Source organism: Mus musculus, chromosome 14, assembly GCF_000001635.26.
Source record: "Mus musculus strain C57BL/6J chromosome 14, GRCm38.p6 C57BL/6J".
Lineage (NCBI taxonomy): Eukaryota > Metazoa > Chordata > Mammalia > Rodentia > Muridae > Mus > Mus musculus.
Window position 1 is genome coordinate 63,884,786 of NC_000080.6, and position 18,683 is coordinate 63,903,468.

The window sequence follows — 18,683 nt, forward strand, 5'->3', positions numbered from 1 at the left end:
CAGGAAATTCTCACAGCCTCCAGAGATGGAAGGTGAGAGGAGAGGCTGGGGTCTGGGAAGACTCTGGCAGTCTCAGCCTTCCCATCCAGGCCTCTCACCAGAGTATAGCTGATCCTCGCTATCACCCCTCCCACCCATTCAATTCTGTGATAAAGACAAGAAAATCCATTCCTATTTAAAAAACAAAATAGCCAGGACATGAGATTCTGACCACCAGTGGAGAAGGGAGGTAAAGGGAGCAGGTGCTGTCACTGCCTGCTCAGGGCTTGCTTCCTTACTGCATCATTCAGCCCCTGATTATCCCCTCATCCGCTGGTACCTGCACAGAGCTGGTCATAGGTGGTTCTGACTCAGTGTCTTTAGTAGTTACCAACTGAGTAGCCAGGTAACATTTAAGTAGTTGTATAATTAAATTGATCAATGGATTGAACTTTAATGTTAAGCTAATATGGGTTTCTTTTCCTGTTGATGACAAAAGCAGCTTAAGGGAGGAAAGAAGGGTTAACTTTGCCTTCTGGTTCCAGGGTTATATAACAGCAAGAATGTGAGGCAGCTAATCACATTGCCCCTATAGTCAGGAAGAGATGAAGATAAGATAGCTTGTGGGTCTCAGGGATTGAAGTCCACTTCTCAGACCTGGTAACGAGCACCCTTACCCACTGAGGCATCTTCAGTTTGGAACTGTTGCCCGTTGGATGGTGCTGCTCCCATTCAAGTCTGTCCTCCCCAGTTACTAAGCTTTCTGGAAGAACCTAGAGACAACAGGAAAGTATATCTCTGTTGTGGTCCTAAATTTAGCCAGGTGACAGTGAAGATTAACCATCACAGTTATGCATACTAAGAGGTAATCAAAGTCATTTAGATAGTAGGCCTAATTTCAACGGAAGGAAAGGTGTTTTCTGATGCTAATCAAGAGCCTTCTAGCTCACAGATCAGTTGATGTGCTCCTGGAGTGACACAGTCCAAGTCCCTGAAGAAAATTGAACTTAAAGCCAGCCAGTGAAGTCTGAAAGTAGTCTGTAGTTATAGAAACTATAGAGTATAGAGGAGTTACAGGCTTAATGCCCTCATAAAGTCAGAAACAGAAGTCCAAAATGAAGGATATAGCTCAAGACAACTGGCACAATTTTGACTGTGAGCCCAGGGTGTAGGAGGGAAATGAGGTAGTGGACAAAACGGTGCTGTGTATAGAGAGACCCAATGCAATGTAATAACCATGTGTCTATGGAGGCTTGTTCCAGACTTCATTTGGCCATACACGAGATGGCTAAAGGCTGGTTCTTGATGTGTCTTAAATGCTAATACTTCCTTTATTTGGTGTACTGTTGGTGTGAATGTGTAAGGAGGTTTCTTGGCTTCTTACTGACATGTATGGTTTGCTTGGTTTTTATGGTGGTTGGCATCAAACCCAGGGCCCTGTGCATACTAGGTAAGTGATCAGCCACTGAGCTATTGTATTATAAAACTTGTTGAAAAGAGTATGGACATGCCTTAGTTAGGGTTTCATTGCTGTGAAGAGACACTAGGACCATGACAACTCTTATAAAGGTCAACAGTTAGTTGGCCTGGCTTTTGGTCCATTATTATCATGGCAAGAAGCATGGAGGTGCACAGGCAGACATAGTGCTAGAGAAGTGGCTGAGAAGTCTACATTCAGATTGGCAGGCAACTGGAAAAGAGAGTGACACTGGGCCTGGCTTGAATATTTGAAACCTCCAACTTTCTCTAACACTTTCTCCAACAAGGCCATACTTCTTAATAGTGCCACTCCCTATGAGCCTGCTATAGGGGCCATTTTCGTTCAAACCACCACAGGGAGCTTGTTAAATTTTTTTTCTTTGCTTATTTGAACATTGTACAAAATAAAATTTTTTATAGGTTTTTGTTTGTTTGGTTTTGGTTTTGCTTTGAATCAGGGTTTCTCAGTAACTTAAGACTATACAGTCTTTTCTCGAATCCAGGAGTCCATTTGTCTCTGCCTCTCTGAGAGCTGGGATTAAAAGCTTGTGCCCCCATGCCTGACTTTGTTTTTGTTTGTTTGTTTACAGGTTTTAATGACAGGTTTAAAATGTCATCATTCTTAAGATACTCTTAGTCTTTCTAAGTGTACTAATGATAATAGAAGTCAGGCTCTTAGCAGAAAGTAAATGTTCTGGATCTCTCTGGAATCTAATGCCCATTCCTTTGCACACCCTTGAGTCTCTAGAGAGCTAAGACTCCCTCCTTTCAGTCATGTGAGCACACAGGAGAGAAGTGAGGTGAGGGAATGGAGTTCCTGGTTCCTCCTGGGCCCACTGTCACCTCTTCTCATTGCTGGGGAAGAGCAGCAACTTAAGACGATACAGTAACTGGAAGGGTTTTGCTATCATTCAGGATCTGGCACAGGCAGAAGTCCCCAAATCAGAGGCCTTTTTAAAGGAGGTGCTTTTCTTGTGCCACAAAGGATTGGAATACAAAGCTTCTTTTTGCCTGGAATATTGGAGTTCAATTACTGTCCCCATACAAGTAAAATTCCTACAGCTTGGGGTGGCATGTCTTTGGTGTCTGCATAGCACAATATGTATGACAAATGGAATGTCCTCTGCCAGAGAACCAGCTGTGTGTAGCTTGAAAAGCCTCACCTTGAATCATCTGTATGTGCTCCTAGAAGGTGTGGCTTGTGACTTGCCCCAGAGGCTTCTGGATTCAGTGCCATCTTACCTTTTCTTTTAAAAAAAAACAAAAACAAAAAACTTATTTTGTATCCTGCTCGTTGCCTCCCTCCCAGTCACCCCTCCCACAAATCTTTCACCCTCCCCTTTCTCCTCTGAGCAGGTAGGGACCCCTGGGTGTCCCCCTCCCCAGGCACACCAAGTCTCTGAGGCTAGGCACATCCTCTCCCCTGAGGCAAGCCCAGCTAGAGGAGCATATCCACGTACAGGCAACAGCTTTTCTATTTGCTCTTTTATTTGGAGTTGTGGGTTCTCTCCTGTGAGCACTAGTTTATCAGCAGAGTGCAGTGGTACTAGGTATGTCTTCGATTCCCCTTCGCTGCAGAGGAATGCTGCTCGTATGCCACATTTAGATGGTTCTAGTGTGTGTAGTCTTGTTGCTGTTGCCCTTTGGCCAGCACAGTCATGGCCAGTGCGGAGGTACCATGCCTTATGGCAGCTGTGTTTCTTTAGCAAGCATCTTGCTGCCCCTTGGAATGCAGTTCCCAGCAGGTAGAGTGGTGCCAGGAACTCTTTCTCACTATAGAGCTTCTCTCAGAGGCAAACCTGCCCAGCTGACCTTGGTCTAGTCTTTTGAGTGGAGATGGTTTAAGTCAAGGACTGGGGCTCACGTCCCCATTATGTCACTCAGTCTTCAGAATGATTGGCAATTTTATAATTGCACATCACCTCCAGAAAAAGGAAGCTGAGGTCCAGAGAGAAAAAACTTGCTTAGTCTACCATGAAGCAGGACTGAGAGTTCCAGGCTGTGCTTCTGTGTGAAGAATTTAAAAATGAAATAAACCCCAGTGCCAGTGCAGTCCTCACTACCTGCCCCAATATTCTGGGTTCCCGAATGAAAGACACACACAGCCTTTATATTTTTATATGCCTAAATCGGCTCAATGGCTGGGCCACTTTCTAACCTCCGTGTGGTTAATCCATCCCCACCCCACTGCCGCCGATAATCCCAAGTTATTACTTACTAAATCCTACATTCTATCTTGGCTGCTTTGGACCCAGAGTGATGCCCAGCTGGACTGCACTCTCCCAGCTCCTCCCTGGGAGCTATGCCTCCCTGTCCTTCACTCTCCTCTCCTTCTCCTGGTGTGGGGATCTCCTTCTTCTCCCTTCTCCCTGTCCCTAGCCCAGGAATCCTAAAAGTCCCGCCTCTATCTGCCCTACTCACCCATTGGCTGTTGACATCTTTATTTACCAATCAGAACCAACTGGGGGCAGGGCCCCTCAGTGTCTTACATGCAGACATTCTTGCAATCAAGTTTTTGGGGGAACATAATTAGCCTGCGAATATAAGCAGCTACATTTCCCCCTTTGTCCAGTTAAAAAGGCCTTTTCTCTCAGGTATACATTGAAAATAATTATAACAATTATGTAAACTGTAAAGTATGATAAACACTAATAATGTCTAGCCTATCAATTTTGTCAACTTAGACACAGTACTCTATCATCTATCCTAACTTAAAGAGTTTGAAATTCTATACCTGAATTATGTTTTGATTTTAACTTGCATTAACAATCTGAAAACCATCCTTTCAAATTTAGAACATCTTCTTTAATGCTAAACAACTTAAGTTCAATAATGAGACTTAACTAATTTTCAAACCTGTCAGAAATCTGAGAAGGAATTAAATATTACCTGAAAATGTAGGAAGCACAAAAAAATATACAAATTGCTCTGGGCTCTGCTTCACCTGGGGAGCCTAAGGCCTATGTAGATGTAAAGATTCACCATTACCTTTAGCTGGTCAGCCAGAGCCTAGGTCTTGATCAGTTGCTTCTGATAGAGGCAAGGTGAGTTGCAGTTTGTGCTTAGCAAACCCTCAGTGTACCTTCTGATTTCCTTGCTTCCTGTCTGCACTATTTTCCTCTGCAGGGTGAGCCATGATTGCTTCATGATGCTAGGAAGAAGTCACTGTTGCTGCTGCTGTGGCTGTTGTTGTTGAGACAGGGTCTCCCTATGCAGTTCATGCCAGCTTTGAGCTCATAATGTACCCTAAACGGTCCTCAAACTTGAAATCTCCCCGCTTCCCCTTCCCAAGTGCTAGATTTTAAGTGTACACCTCTGCCTATCCTTCTTAAGGGTTTTTAATTCTAGGATTCCATTTCTCAGGAAGTGTTTTCATAAATGTCTTATCTCAATCGTCCTAAGCAAAGACAATAATAAATCTAGGGCAGAAACTTTTCTTAGGACCCTATACAATGCAGTTGCCTTACTAAATTTAACCTTGGCCAGATCTGTGGACCCTGCACTGAGTAGTACAGGCCCTGCACCAGGGTCCATTGTCTTGGCTGTGGGAAGGCTGGGATGAGAGTGGTTCCCTTTGCTTTTGAGGCTAGCATAGCACTAAAATTCCTACTTGTTCCCAGCCAGATCACGTACATGAACACCATTCTGTTTTAGTTAGCTGTGGCCAAAAAAGCCCAGTTTACTAAGTAAATGGTTCAGTAGAAGAACCATGGAACAGTGCTCCCTGGCATTGGGTGACACCCTGTGGTGGCTTTGGATCACACTGGCACTCTTCAGCTGCACAGGTTTGTTTCTATGTCATGCAGTCTACAGTCATCAAACCCTAGAAATAGCACCGGATCTGTATTTCAGGCTTTTACTAGGTTACAGTCCTGCATAAGATCTCACTTTGTGGAACTGACAGCAGAGGTAGAAGGATGTTAATTAAGCAAATCAAAACAAGGTAAATGAGACTTACAGTCCAGAAATAACAAACAGAAATGAGACCATGTAGTAAGTAGCGAGAGCAGGTCTGTCATCATTTCACAGACCTGCACCGAAGTCCTCTGCACTTCTAGTCATGACTTTCCACAGGAATTCAACCTGTCTGAGCTTCACTGGTCAGCCAGAACTACAGTCCCAGCATTGGCTACTGAGTTCCTCATGCAAACATGGGTAGAAAGTCACACTAACCAGAAAAACTTACTGGCCCAATAATGTCCTATGGCCCATGTTCCCATCTGTCTTGGAAAATAGTGCCTTCGCTTGGCCTCCTGCTAAGTGACTCTTACCAAAAGGCTGTGTGCTGTGACTGTAGATAGCAGGCCTCTGTGTTGAGTCACATGCACGGGTCACACTTTTGTCTGATAAACCACAGTTGAGAGAGACAGGTAGGATGACAGCTGTAAAGTTCTCTCCCTTGGATATGGCCACCTGGTTCTGCCTTCTCTGGAGGCCTTTTCCTGGTCTCATGTCTATCAAAGCCAAGTGGGTGTTGAGGGAACTGCATGGGAGTCTCTTAATGGCAGAATAAGCTGCGTTGTGGAGCCATGGCAGGAAATGGAGGCGACAGTCTTCACCTGCCTGGCTGCTCTCAGGCCTGTGAGAAACTCTGCGCTCTAAAGCCTGTACCCTAAAGCCCAGCACTGACACACTGATGCACACACCCTTCACTGCTGTCAGCTTTACTGCTCATGAGTATGGGATTTCAAACTACTAGCATAAAACTGCAGGCTTACAGTAAAACATTTAACTTAGTGACTTGCCTTGCCATTTTTGTGACTATTTCTTCTAAGTATAACAAAATAGATTTTTTTAATGGCAACATTAAGAAACTTTTCTCTAACTACCATGCGTATTGAAATAGTTTAAATAAGCTATCTGCAGCTTATCGGTTTTTAAGAAATTAGAGAGGTCATCATTCCTAATTCCTTTCTGTAAAAGTAGGTTTAGGTACACACTCAGGTTTTTAAAGTTTATGTGATGGAGGGTTGTTTTAGTTAGAACTTTACTGCTGTGAACAGACACAATGATAAAAGCAACTCTTATAAGGACAACATTTAATAGGGGCTGGCTTACAGGTTCAGAGGTTCAGTCCATTATCATCAGGGCAAGAACATGGCAGCATCCAAGCAGGCATGGTGTAGGAGGAGCTGAGAGTTCTAGATCTTCATCTGAAGGCTGCTAGCATAATACTGGCTTCCAGGTAGCTAGGACTAGGGTATAAAAGCCCACACCCACAACGACACACCTGCCCTAACAAGGCCACACCTCCAGTATATTCAAACTATTACAAAGGTCTGTCTGTCTTTCTTTCTTCCTCTCTCTCTCTCTCTCTCTCTTTCTCTTTCTTTCTTTCTTTCTTTCTTTCTTTCTTTCTTTCTTTCTTTCTTTCTTTCTTTCTTTCTTTAGATTTATTTATTATATGAGTGCACTGTAGCTGTCTTTGGACACACCAGAAGAGGTATCGGATCCCATTATAGATGGTTGTGAGCCACCATGTTGTTCCTGGGAATTGAACTCAGAACCTTTGGAAGAGCAGTTGGTAAGTGCTCTTAACCGCTGAGCCATCTCTCCAGTGGTCTGTTTCTTACAAATAGCAGAAAATGATATGTAAACAGAATACATTTCTGAGCATCATTGATCATAACCACTACGTAAGACGTAACATGTTCTTCCCCCTAGAGGATGGCTCTTTGACCTTGTGAGTGATGGCTGTGTTTCCTACAGACCATTCTTCCTTGTGCAGTGTAGGGTGTCTTTTGGAAAGCTGGCACCAGGTGGAGCTCCTGAGTAGTAGCGTTCACTGTCTCCAGTTCATGGCTAAAGACACTTAAATACTCAGTCTCTGCCTTAAGTAGATAGGTTGACATTTTTAACCAATTTCTAGAAAACTGCTGTATGATTGCAGAGGCACAAATTCAAAATAATTCCTTTTCCTCCACTTAAAATAAAAGATGGTTTCCCCTTTTGAGAGTTGCAAAAGCAACAGGTGACTGAAAGGAGATCAGCTAGGTCCAGTTTGTTACCAGTGTGCTGCCCCACACACCCATCCGTGGTGCAGCTTCAGAATTATCTGCTGGACTATTTGCTCTCAAGAGTCCTAGCTACTAGCTGGGCTGATTAAGGGAATGTAACTATGTTTTTTCTTCATTAATAATTTCCATTGTAGAGCTAGAGATGTAGCCTAGCAACCACCCATGGGGTAGAGGCAAGAGGACCACGCTGTAGAAGAGCACGTATTTGCGGGTAGAGGAAGGTTGGAACTAGATCGGCTTCAGTTGAAGCTGTGGCCAGTGCCTCATATTAGTTCTTCATCCCACCCAACTCCCAAGTGTCCCGTGGGTTATAGATATTTGGAAGCATGCGGTCAATTAACAAAGCTATATTGTAGCCTTCTTAGAGCTTTTTCTGTGTTAATGAACACAGCCCTCCTCCTAAACGTCACTTAGTTATCGTATGTAGAACTTATTTATTTATTTATTTATTTATTTATTTAGGCTCCTCGGATTAAATTGTGGAAAGATGTTCTGCATGACTAAGAGAAGAAACCACTGGTCAAGAAAAAGAAGTGAAGGCAGAGCAACTTTGCCAGATTAAGATTGTCTGGAGTAAGCTGATTGTTTTCATAGTGTTTCCCATGTCCTGCGTGGTCCAGTCATCCCCATAGCTGAGGAGACTATACTGAGACACCAGTGCATTTTAGAAACCTTGGATACTACTCAGCCCTGTGAGATGTATACTATGTCCTTACTCTATGAACTGTAGCATTGCCAAATAGTACTGGAGATAGCCTGTCCCAGGTTCCATGCCCTGGAGTAACTTTTGCAACCCTCTGTCTATACTTAGGAGTCATTATTAAGTAAAATTAGGGTTCTTTAAACACAAGAGCTGTGACACTAGGCAGTTGATCAGATAACAGAAATTATTATCAATGACTAACAGGTGAGCAGCATATATACCATGAACACACTGAACAAAAAGACAATTTGTGTTCCAGTCAAGATTATGTCAGATGTTATCACACTTATTAGAACTGTGAAGTTTAAATTGTATTTTTCTGCAATTTTGCACTTAGTATTTTTAGACTGTGGTTAAGCTTGGAAACCGTTGTAGAGAATCTGGGAAGTTTTAGAGGTAAACAAACAGAATGGCAGTCTGGAAAGCATGCCTAGTGAGCTGGGTAATCCATATAATTGAGAATTGTTGTCATGGTTTTTGTGTGTCTGTCCTCCAGAAGACAGGCTGATGCCAAGAGGATATGGGGTAAGGGTAGAAATGCAAGGCCATCAGTCAGCACAGTGCCCATGTCAGAGTTTTGCACATTAATCTCTACCCTGGTTAAAATTCCTTTGTACTCCACATGGCCTAGGGGGACCTCTGCCTTCAGTCCTTGACTCTGACTTCATGGTAAAGCTCTTCTTCCTAGACTGCCCATTGTTCAGGTTTTACCCAGCATGCCCAGCAGATGAGTCATTCCTGTGCATCACTGTGTGCTTCTGTAACCAGTTTTAGCTCCATCCCTTCTTCATCACATCCCCATGTGATCTTACTGGTGCGCTAACACTCCAGCTTTGCCACCACAGGACTCGCAGCATCCCTGGCTACCTCCCTGTATTAAAACACCTGACGGACGCTTCTGTGACTGAAAGAGTTCAGCGTAAGCCTCCTTTAGGCACTTAAAGCAATTGTTCTGTTTTTGCTTTTCTGTACAAATCCTTTGTTCAGATGAATGGGGTGGAAGCTTAGATACCATGAGGGTCATGTGGTGTTCATGAGTGAGAGCATGTTTGTGATTGTTGGTTCGTAGTGGCTGTCATATTTGGAACTCTCTAGCATAGACCTGTATGTTAAAAGTGAGACCACTTTGATTTTTAACACTGACCAACTTCAGTGACACTGTGTTTTGAAAGTCTTGGAGATTCATTTTGTTTTCCTATAATCAGTGAGTAAGTCATGAAGTTCTGGGGTAAATGCTTAGTTTTTCCATAAAGTGACATTAATTGCTGGAGATTTTGGTTGATAGCTTCCAAAGGGTGCTTTTGCTTCTTTGAATGTTGGGGTGGGACCTGAGCCAAGCCTTTGTAGCTAAGCAAGAGAAATTTCTATGCACTTACTTGTCTGAGATAGAGGTTCGATAACCTTTAGCCCTGGATATTTAAGAAACATCGACAACAACCAAGTCTCCTATGTAGTCCTGGCCAGCCTGGAACTCCCAGCTTTCCTTTGCCTCCTGAGTACACCACCAGGCCTGGCTTGAGGTGTGGATTTTTGTTTGTTTGTTTGTTTGTTTTGTTTTTTTCTCTTGTAGATCCAATAGACATTTTTTAATATTGAAATTTCACCTAGCCAAAATGACTTTTTATAGCAAATTAATCTTAAGAGTTTTTTAATAATTTATTTTGTTTTGTCTTTTTAAAAAATATTTATTTATTTAATTTATGAGTGCTCTGCTGTGTATATATCTACAGACCAAAAGAGGGCATCAGATCTCCTTATAGATAGTTGTGAGCCATCATATGGTTGCTGGGAATTGAACTCAGGGCCTCTAGAAGAGCAGCCAATGCTCTTAACTGCTGAGCCATCTCACTAGCCCAATAATCTTAGAGTTTTACATTTAGAAAGTCAACACATGAGCTAGAGAGATGGCTCAGTGGTTAAGAGCACTGGCTGCTCTTCCAGAGGTCCTGAGTTCAATTCCCAGCAGGTATGTGGTGGCTCACAACCATCTGTAATGGGATAATGCCCTCCTCTGGCATGCAGGTGTAAATGCAAATAGAGCATTCATATGTCTAAAATAAACAAGTAAATCTTAGAAAGAAGGAAGAAGGAAAAGGAAGCCAACACACTCTTGAATTTTATTTTCCTGATTTAACAGGCATCAGTCTTCCCAGTGAGTTATCTGGAGACATGTTCCATGTTTATTTCCCTTCTTTGTCACCATCCCTCCTCAACTGTGTTGAAGTCCTCAGTGCGGCTTGGACAGGAAGCCTCTCAGTCAACACAGTAGACGACGCTCTCTATTGTTGGGAAGAAGTCAGAGCACCTTTTATGTGGTGTCCTAGAAACTGAGCACCATCTTCACAAAGTTTCTGCACTAAGACTGGAGCTTGTAATGCCAAGTCTAATGCGAAAGCACCGTGCTACTAATTTAAAGTTATACCAACTAAAGAAGTTAGTCATATGTTCTGATTGTTTTTGCCCCAAGTCCATATAGAGCCGTGCTAACTTCGTGAATAGTACCGCTCTTCTTTGTAGGTTAGAGGAGCTATTTGTATGGATAGTTACAGGCTCTACATTTTCATTTTATTACATTTGTTTGTTTGTTTGTGGTGAGGGTACATGTGCCGTGGTGTGATGTAGAGCTCAGAGGACAACTTGGAGGAGTTGGTTTTCTCCTCTCATCATGCCCTGGGGATTGTACTTAGGTCCTCAGATTTAGTAGCAAGTGCGCTTAGCCACAGAACATCTATTTACAATTAAAATTTAAATTACTAGGAAAAGAAATAGCAAGCAGTGAATTGTGATTCATAACCAAGAGCTGAACATTCATAGTTCTTAGGAGTCTGCCTAAAAACCTCATGTGAATTTAAGTTGGGGGGGGGGCATGCACCTCTGTGTATAGAGGCCAGAGGCTGACATTGTGTGTCTTTCTAGATGACCATCAGAGATTCGAATCCAGTTTCATTTGATTATGTTAGGCATTTTACTGACTGAGCCATCTCCACAGCCCAACTTTCCCATTCTCAAAGAGAAAAATTAAGAATTGATTGTTACTAAAAATAATTGCTAAGCAACTATCCAGTCTCCATTTTTAGCTTATCTTTAGTTGCCCAAATTTAAAGCCATTCCTATATCTCTGACTATAGTTGTCCTCTCTGTGTCACGCAGTGTTGCTTTATGCACCCAGGGGAATTATTTGCCTCTTTTTTTTGTTTTTGTTTTTTTGAACCTGTTTTTGTTTGAACCTGTTACAGGTACTTACTGCAATAATGTTTGTTTAAAGATTATCTGTATACGTAATATGGAGTATAGGAAAGTGCCCGTATATGACTCCTGTCACTGTGACTTGTAGCAGCATTAACTGTGTTCATGGCTCTTCTGTGAGGGCAATGCCTGAGGCTAAGTAACTTAATTATTGCCCTGCTCTTCCTTTCCCCTTTACAAACGTTGGCCCTTTTTGGTATAGCTAACATTAATGATCTTTCATAATTCAAATGAAAATAAACTCCTTTACTCCAAAGGATACCTGTGTCCTTTCCCTTACACCAGCTTGTTTGAAGTTTTGGGTAGGAAAGGTAATGATCTGGACAAAACTTTTAAGCAGACTGAGCGTAGCCCCACCTTTTGGCTCTTGACATGATAATAATTCATTGAAAAGCCTCTTGTAGACCAGCTAATAGAGGAGTGTGTAGATAATGTGCTCGCTTATTAAAACAGTGCAGGCAGATACTGTGAGGTCAGGAACTACTAAAGCTTGTACTTCTAAGAGGTTTCTGAAGGGAAGAGGCCTTGCTATCGTTATCCTTCCTCACTTTTATCTTACCCCTAGCAAAATGTCAGCATGCAGGGGCCACTCAGAAGATGCAGGTGAGGGTTGAGGCACATGTGGCAACTATATTGGGATGAAGCTGCCAGGATGGTCCAAGCTGGGCTATGCCATGGGTCATGCCAGCTTTCTACAGTAATGTGAGATGCCCAGCAGTAAGAGGTAGAAGTCATGGTGCTGCCAATAGAATGAGAGAATGGAGAAGCCCATCCTCATGCTTGAGTGAGTGTGGACACCTCCTCACAGGGCCTGCTTCCTCCAGCAGACAAGCATTGATGCAGGCAATCTAGAAAGAACAAAGGGTCTAGAGGGCTTTCCAACAGAAGCAGGGCCTGTGTGTGCATCTGAGAGTAGGCTGCAGTGGCCAGGTCTGCCCACCCAAGGTGTGGAGAACTAGGGAAGGGCATGAAAGGCAGTTGTGCATCTGCCCAGCCGAATTTTCTAGGTATCCAAGTTAGTTACCCTCAATTTAGAAGCTCAACCTGCAAGAGAAGATATTAGCCAGTGTCTGTACTCCCTTTGTCATTCCAAGTGAAGGACAGGTGCTCTATCAGAGTGGATTGTCTAGTTTCTCCTCCAGACAGCATTTGCAGAGTCCTCTGTGGTAGTGACTGAGGAAAGGGTGGGTGTCTATGAGAGCCATGGGCCTCCAGAGGCTAGATTCTTTTGGTCAGCCTAGAAGTCTTACACAGGTCCTAGGCAGAGATGTCAGCAGCAGAGCTGACAGGGAAGATCCTTTACCTGGGCAGTTACCAGCGAGAGGTGGCTCCCACCCTTCCCTTGTTTTAGAAACTACACTTGAGTTGTGTGGGGCTAGCAGGTCCTGAGCAGAAATAACTCGCCAATTTTTTAAAAAAGAAGAGTTGTTTCCAGCATCAGCCTCAAGCCTGGATCCCAACTGTAACTTGACTGACACCAGTCACCTGTATTCTTGGGTCTAGTTTGCCAACTGGCACAGCAGGCATGATTTGAATTGTAGGTGTGTTGAAATATCAATCTCAGGCTGCATAATGTCTGGCTAGAGCTGGGAGCACCTGGTATCCCTGCCTGGTCATCTGTAACTACCTCCAGAACCTGCTGGATACCATCCAGAAGGCTGTATGTATACACTTTGCATACACTGTGAGAAGGACTAGAATCCACTATAGGATTTAGGACCTGGCGAGAAAGGTTGTTACAATTGATTTTGTCTATAGGGGTGGGTGTTGCAAGGTGAGTTTAGACTCTAAGAGGAGGATGGTGCTTTAGAGAAACTGAAGACATATGAAGTAATTGGGGGACCCTGGGGAGATATGAGTGATAGCAGCTGGTAGCTTTGATTGCATAACAGGTATGGGCTTCTCTGGGAGGGGGAAACCTCAGCTAGCTAACATACTGCAGAGCATTTGGGGTACCTTGTCTTACTTGAGAATGTTTTTCTGTCCTGAGCCATGCTGAAAGACATCACTTAACCTCTGTTGCCCCCTGAAGACATGGGTTGAATGGGGAAAACCATGAAAGAGGTGTAGGAACCTTCTGAAAGTGTAATACCAGCAGTATCTGTGTGAGGGGCAAAGGAGTGGCCACCTTTAACCAGCCCAGACTCCTACACCTAACGGCAGATGCCATTGGAGTGAGGGCTGGCTCTTAGGCTTGTAGGGTTTTATGTGTTGCTCTCTTTGTCTCACTCTGTGTATGTGTGCAGGCATGTGTGTTTGTGTATGAATGCCACATGCATGCAGTTATCCATGGAGTCCTGAAGAGGGTGTCAGATTGGAGTTACTGGCAGTTCTAAACCACCCAACTGGGTGCTGGGAACTTCAGGTGCTCTGGAAAAACAGCCAGCACTCATAACTTCTGAGCCAATTCTCCAGCCCTACTTACAGTGTTTTTCTTTCTTTCATGTGTGGGAGTGTGTGCATATGTATGACAGTGCTCAAGCACCATGCCACAAGCATGGAAGTCAGATGACAACCTGCAGGAGTTCTTTCCTACTAGAGATGAGCTCAGGTTGTCAGGTTTCTAATTACTTGCTGGGCTTTCTCTATGTGTTTTAATATCAAGTATTCTGGTATTATTAAAACAGTAAATGTCCACTCTAGAAAAGTCACAAGCTGTACGAGTTCATGAGAAAGAAGAAAAAACTTTTTTCATGATGCCCATAGCCAAAAACAATGGTAAGAAGGTTGGTGCAAAACCAGGCATGTGTAAGTAGTAATAACGGATACCTGTCTGTCCAAAAGTAGAGTCAGTACTGACAAACTGTTGAACATCTGTCTCTGGGCCCTTGAAGTCTGGGCTCCATGCTCTTTTGACTCTGCCCCAGGCATGTTCCTCCCTTGCCCACTGCAGGTTGGGTAGCTTAGGCAAAGTTAGGAGATGAGGAGGTTCTAGAAGCCTCTGTCCATCCTGGTGCCTGTCATTACCACACACAAAGACCACTGCTGTGTGAGGCTACTACCTAGCTGGGTAGTGCCATCGTTTCAGCATGTACATGGAGCAAAATGTCCTGTTCACCCTAAGTGTTTACTGTATTTACCCCTCAATGGATCTGGATGGAAAGGCTCACATGGTGTAGCAGGAGAGCATACCTACCCCAGTGTCAGCTTTCTTCTCTGTATTCAGGTCCTTGCAGTTCCTCTCTCAGATGGGGAGGTGATGCCTGCCTGAAGGATACCTGGTTACCCCTGGAAAGTAACTCCAGGGAGCTGGAAGGGGCTGAGTGGCTACTGGGCCTGTCCCATGTCCAAAAGCTGCTCAGAGTGGCTCTGCTTTTCTACCCCATCTCTGCCTTCATCCTGTGGTGCTTCTCCCCCAACCCTGCTTTTCCCACTCTCCTGGTTCCCTGGCATTACATAATATTCCTGTTAGGATCAGTTCCTGTTTTGCTGGGGAGAGGAATTGTGACTCTTTCAGGGAAAACCCCTGGGCTGGCTTCAGTTGAAGCTACAGTGGCCAGCGCATGATCTCATAACGGAAATGTCGTCCTCCACCGGCCTTGCTGTTCCTGTCTGAGTCAGCGCACAGATGGGGCCACTTGTGCCGGTGGCTCCAGAGGCCTTCTTTCTTCTGTGTATGTACTAGTCTGTACTCCTCAGAGGGTGGGTTGTGGGTCCACTACACTGTGGCAGCTCCAATAGCCAGGGACAACTTTCCTGTGGGCACCATGGTGCTGTCTTCCCCTGTGCTGGTACGGCTACATCTGCCCTCTGTAAAGTGTAAGTCTCAATGTGCACATTCCCCAGCTTAGCCGGTCTCCTGCCTGCTAGTCTCATAATCTTCCTCATCCTTTCCTTGTTGATGTCTATTAAGATACAGACACTTGGGGGCAAGAAGGGGTGGGGCGGAGATGGCTCAGTGGTCAAAGCCCTTGCACAGGCAAGCACAAAGACTGACGTTTTCATTCACAGAAGCCATGTAAAGACAGGTGGGCACAATCTGCCTGTAGTTCAGCTGGAGTAAGGTGGTTAACGAGGGTGGTTTCATACTCTTCTCTTCTCTTTGGAGTTGATTGTGGAAGGTTGTTAGGTTCTTTGTCTTCAGGAATTCCCCACATTCTGGATTTTGTTGCGTCCATCTTCATAGTGCTCTTTAATACCATCACTGTTTGAAGAAATCCTGTGCTGAACTCCATGACACAAGTTAACAACCCTACCATATACATTTATCGTTAATTTCCTTCATGTGGCCCTTTGCCATCTATTAACTGAAAAAGTAATCAGAGCTGGTGATAGTAAATAACTGATAGGATTTCTTCTGAAGTAATAGTGTCAGATAATATAAACAGGGCCAGTGAGATGGCTCTGTGGGTAAAGGCACTTGCTGCCAAGCCTTATGACCTGATAGGACCCACATGATAGAAGAAGAAAACTAGTTCCCTTTTTCCGACCTCCACACGCACACCCATACACACACACACCCATACACACACACAAATAGTAATAAATATTTTAGATTCTTTTTTCTTTTTTAACTAAAAGCATTTAGGTAATGATTGGTAAGTGTTGAGTTAAAATATGTGTTGTCACCAATATACATATGTGTTGTTTCACCACATATCACCACAAACACTTATAAAATAACTGTTGCCATGAGAGATAACTCTTTACCATAGTCTTAAAAATGATCAGGCAGTAGAAAGGACTTACTGGGTCCTGGTGCTGAGCTACCAGGGGTAGAATCTGGACACTGAGTCAGTGAGGGTGTCATTAGTAAGGAATTGAGATGGACAGTTGCAGATGGCTCTTGGTTGGCCTCAGAATGAGTACAGGTGGTTTAAAAAAAAAGCATAATGGAGATGAAGAGTGGAGGCATAATTGGGCGGGGAGGAGAAGAGACTGCTGTGGAGACAAGTCCTTAGCTGGTTCCACACAAAGCTCTTCAGAACACCCCAGATAGCTAAATGTACCTGTCCCGTGTGGCCCTGCAGCAGTTATTCACTTCATCTGGAATCTGTCCCCAGGAATAGCAGCTGCCCTCTACCAGGGGTCTGATCGCAAACAGCTCTGGCAGCTGGACAGTGTGAAACCTGGTGAGTAAACGGCCAGTGAAGCAGGCTGGTGACCCCAGGCAGCAGGCAAGCCGAGGGACTTGGGGGACCACCCTGCTCACACTTCCCTGGCCCCTCTGGCCTAGACTGTTGCCAACCTTTACCACACAGGAGCTGTGTTAACCAAGAAGGCTGAGTGGTTTGGTGTGTGATAGAAGCAGAAGTCAAAAACCAGCCATGTGAGAGGAGTGTGGTCCCACATTGCAGATAGGGTTGTGACATTCAGCTGTCAGGTCAAATTGCCCCAAGAAGTCTACCCAAGCTGTAAGGTTCTCTTTCCCTAGCACACACTAATAAACTACTCACCCTACCTCAGCAAGTGATAGTCACTTCAGAAAGATCATCAAAACTCAGCTTCCTAGGTTACCTTTAATGATTAGGGAATCATTAGTCATTGACAGGGGTGCAAACATATGTTTACAGATAATTCTACAGGATTACAAGGCTTTTTGGATCAATGAAAATATATATGAGGGAGAGAGACAGACAGACAGACAGACCGTGAGCCAGACCACATATATATGAGGTAGACATCTTCAGAATAAAAGTTACTACTTCATCTTACTAGTCACAGAGAATCCATTAATGTAATAATGGTATATACAGCCTTGAACTTGTGGTAGCCAATCCTGACATAATGAGTTTGGTTTGATTTTCTTGGTGACAAACCTAAATACTGAAGAAGAGAAAACCATTCTCAGTTCATTGCTTCAGAGACAGCTGGACACACACACTACACACACACACACACACACACACACACACACCCTGCCCATGCTGGGCTGCACATACAACAGGTACTCCAGATGGTCATTCAACAGTGTTGGTCACTGTCGTGGAAAGCCTTTGTATTCAAGCTTTTCTTTTAACCTGAGTTTGGGGTTTAAGAACCTTTGCTCTAGAGGAAAAAACAGCTTCAACCCCAGCTTATTGTTTAAACTGTCCCAGTGGGATTGCTATTCTAAGACCAGGTTGTAATTAGTACAGCAAATGTTTGTACATAAGCAAGTGCCATTAAGTTGCTCACAGCTACCTTAAAAGCTTTCTTTTAAGTGATGTAAATAAATGTTTCCCTCTGCCTTAGGAGTTCTTCATGATTCAAACTATAATTAAGTCATTAGCTGATTTATCACCTGGATACTGTTAGGTGGAGTCTAAACATCTTAAATAGGTTTGGATTCTAAAGTAAGGAATTTCAATGCGAAACTTGCTTGATAATTTCCCTCCACAGAATAGTTTAGGAGCAGGTTAAATTTAGCTTAAACTAATGAGACCTCCTTGAGTGTGACTCTGTGCTTCTTGGTTTCCAGGCTTTAAGCTGTGATCTTGCACAGCTTCGTTGGAACCAATTTATAACAATGAAAAAAACTTGGTCTTTAACCTAAAACCTCTTGTCCCAAATGTTAAGTTTTAGGTTGGAGGAAGCACATAACTTGCTTCCTCTGAAAGATTTAAGTCCTGTTTTATTAGGAGCCAAAGGGCTGGTGGGTCTTCCGTCCGTGACGCTTCTGCTTCTTCCTTTCTGGGCAGACCGAATGTCTGGGGAGTTCACCCTGAGTCAGTCTCTTGGAGCAATAGCAGGGCTAAGGTGGCTTGGACTGCTTTGAGCTGCCACTTTTTGACAGGTTCATCTTTGCCCCAGCAGAACATTTTTCCTGTACAAAGTAGCAGCAGTGGCGTCCAGCTGTGGTCACCTGCCCTGAGTTGTCCAGACCTTCTGACAGCATCATGAAGTTGAGCGTGGGTTTCACACGCCGGGCTTTGAAGCAGTATATGAACCTGAACTCCAAACCACTGTCTGGGTATTCTTGACAGGATCTTAGTCTATAGTCTGGAGGTTCTCCTGCCATAGCCCTCCAAGCCAGGGCAAGGATTATGGACTTGAGCTCCCCCCGCTGCCCCCGTGGCTTTCTAACAACTACATGAGCTTCAGTCACACTGAGTTCAATGCATTAGATGCCATGGGATTGCTGCCTATCAGCAGGAAAGCTGAACAGCCACTCACCATCAGTCTGGGTACTAATGTCAGCAAGCTTTCCACAGGAAAGTGACAGGAAGTGGCTGAGTGACGCTGGGAAGCATGAGTTAGTTTTCTTTTATGTCCCATGCATTGCTGAAACTTATAAATAGAGTGTGTACTTTAGACCCTTGTATGAGTCTTATTCCTAA

General features: G+C 44.0%; 1 protein-coding gene across 5 annotated transcripts in view; it reads left to right on the forward strand.

Moving 5' to 3' along the window:
• The window catches only part of Pinx1 (PIN2/TERF1 interacting, telomerase inhibitor 1), a 59,586-nt gene that overhangs the window by 24,509 nt on the left and 16,394 nt on the right, over positions 1 to 18,683 (forward strand). Inside the window, exon 7 of one of the 5 annotated variants that reach the window (XR_383213.4) lies at positions 7,938 to 8,048. The exons of the other annotated variants lie outside the window; for them this stretch is intronic. The gene's annotated coding sequence lies outside the window, so the exon portion shown is untranslated. The remainder of the gene's footprint in view (positions 1 to 7,937; positions 8,049 to 18,683) is intronic. 5 annotated transcript variants of the gene reach the window in all.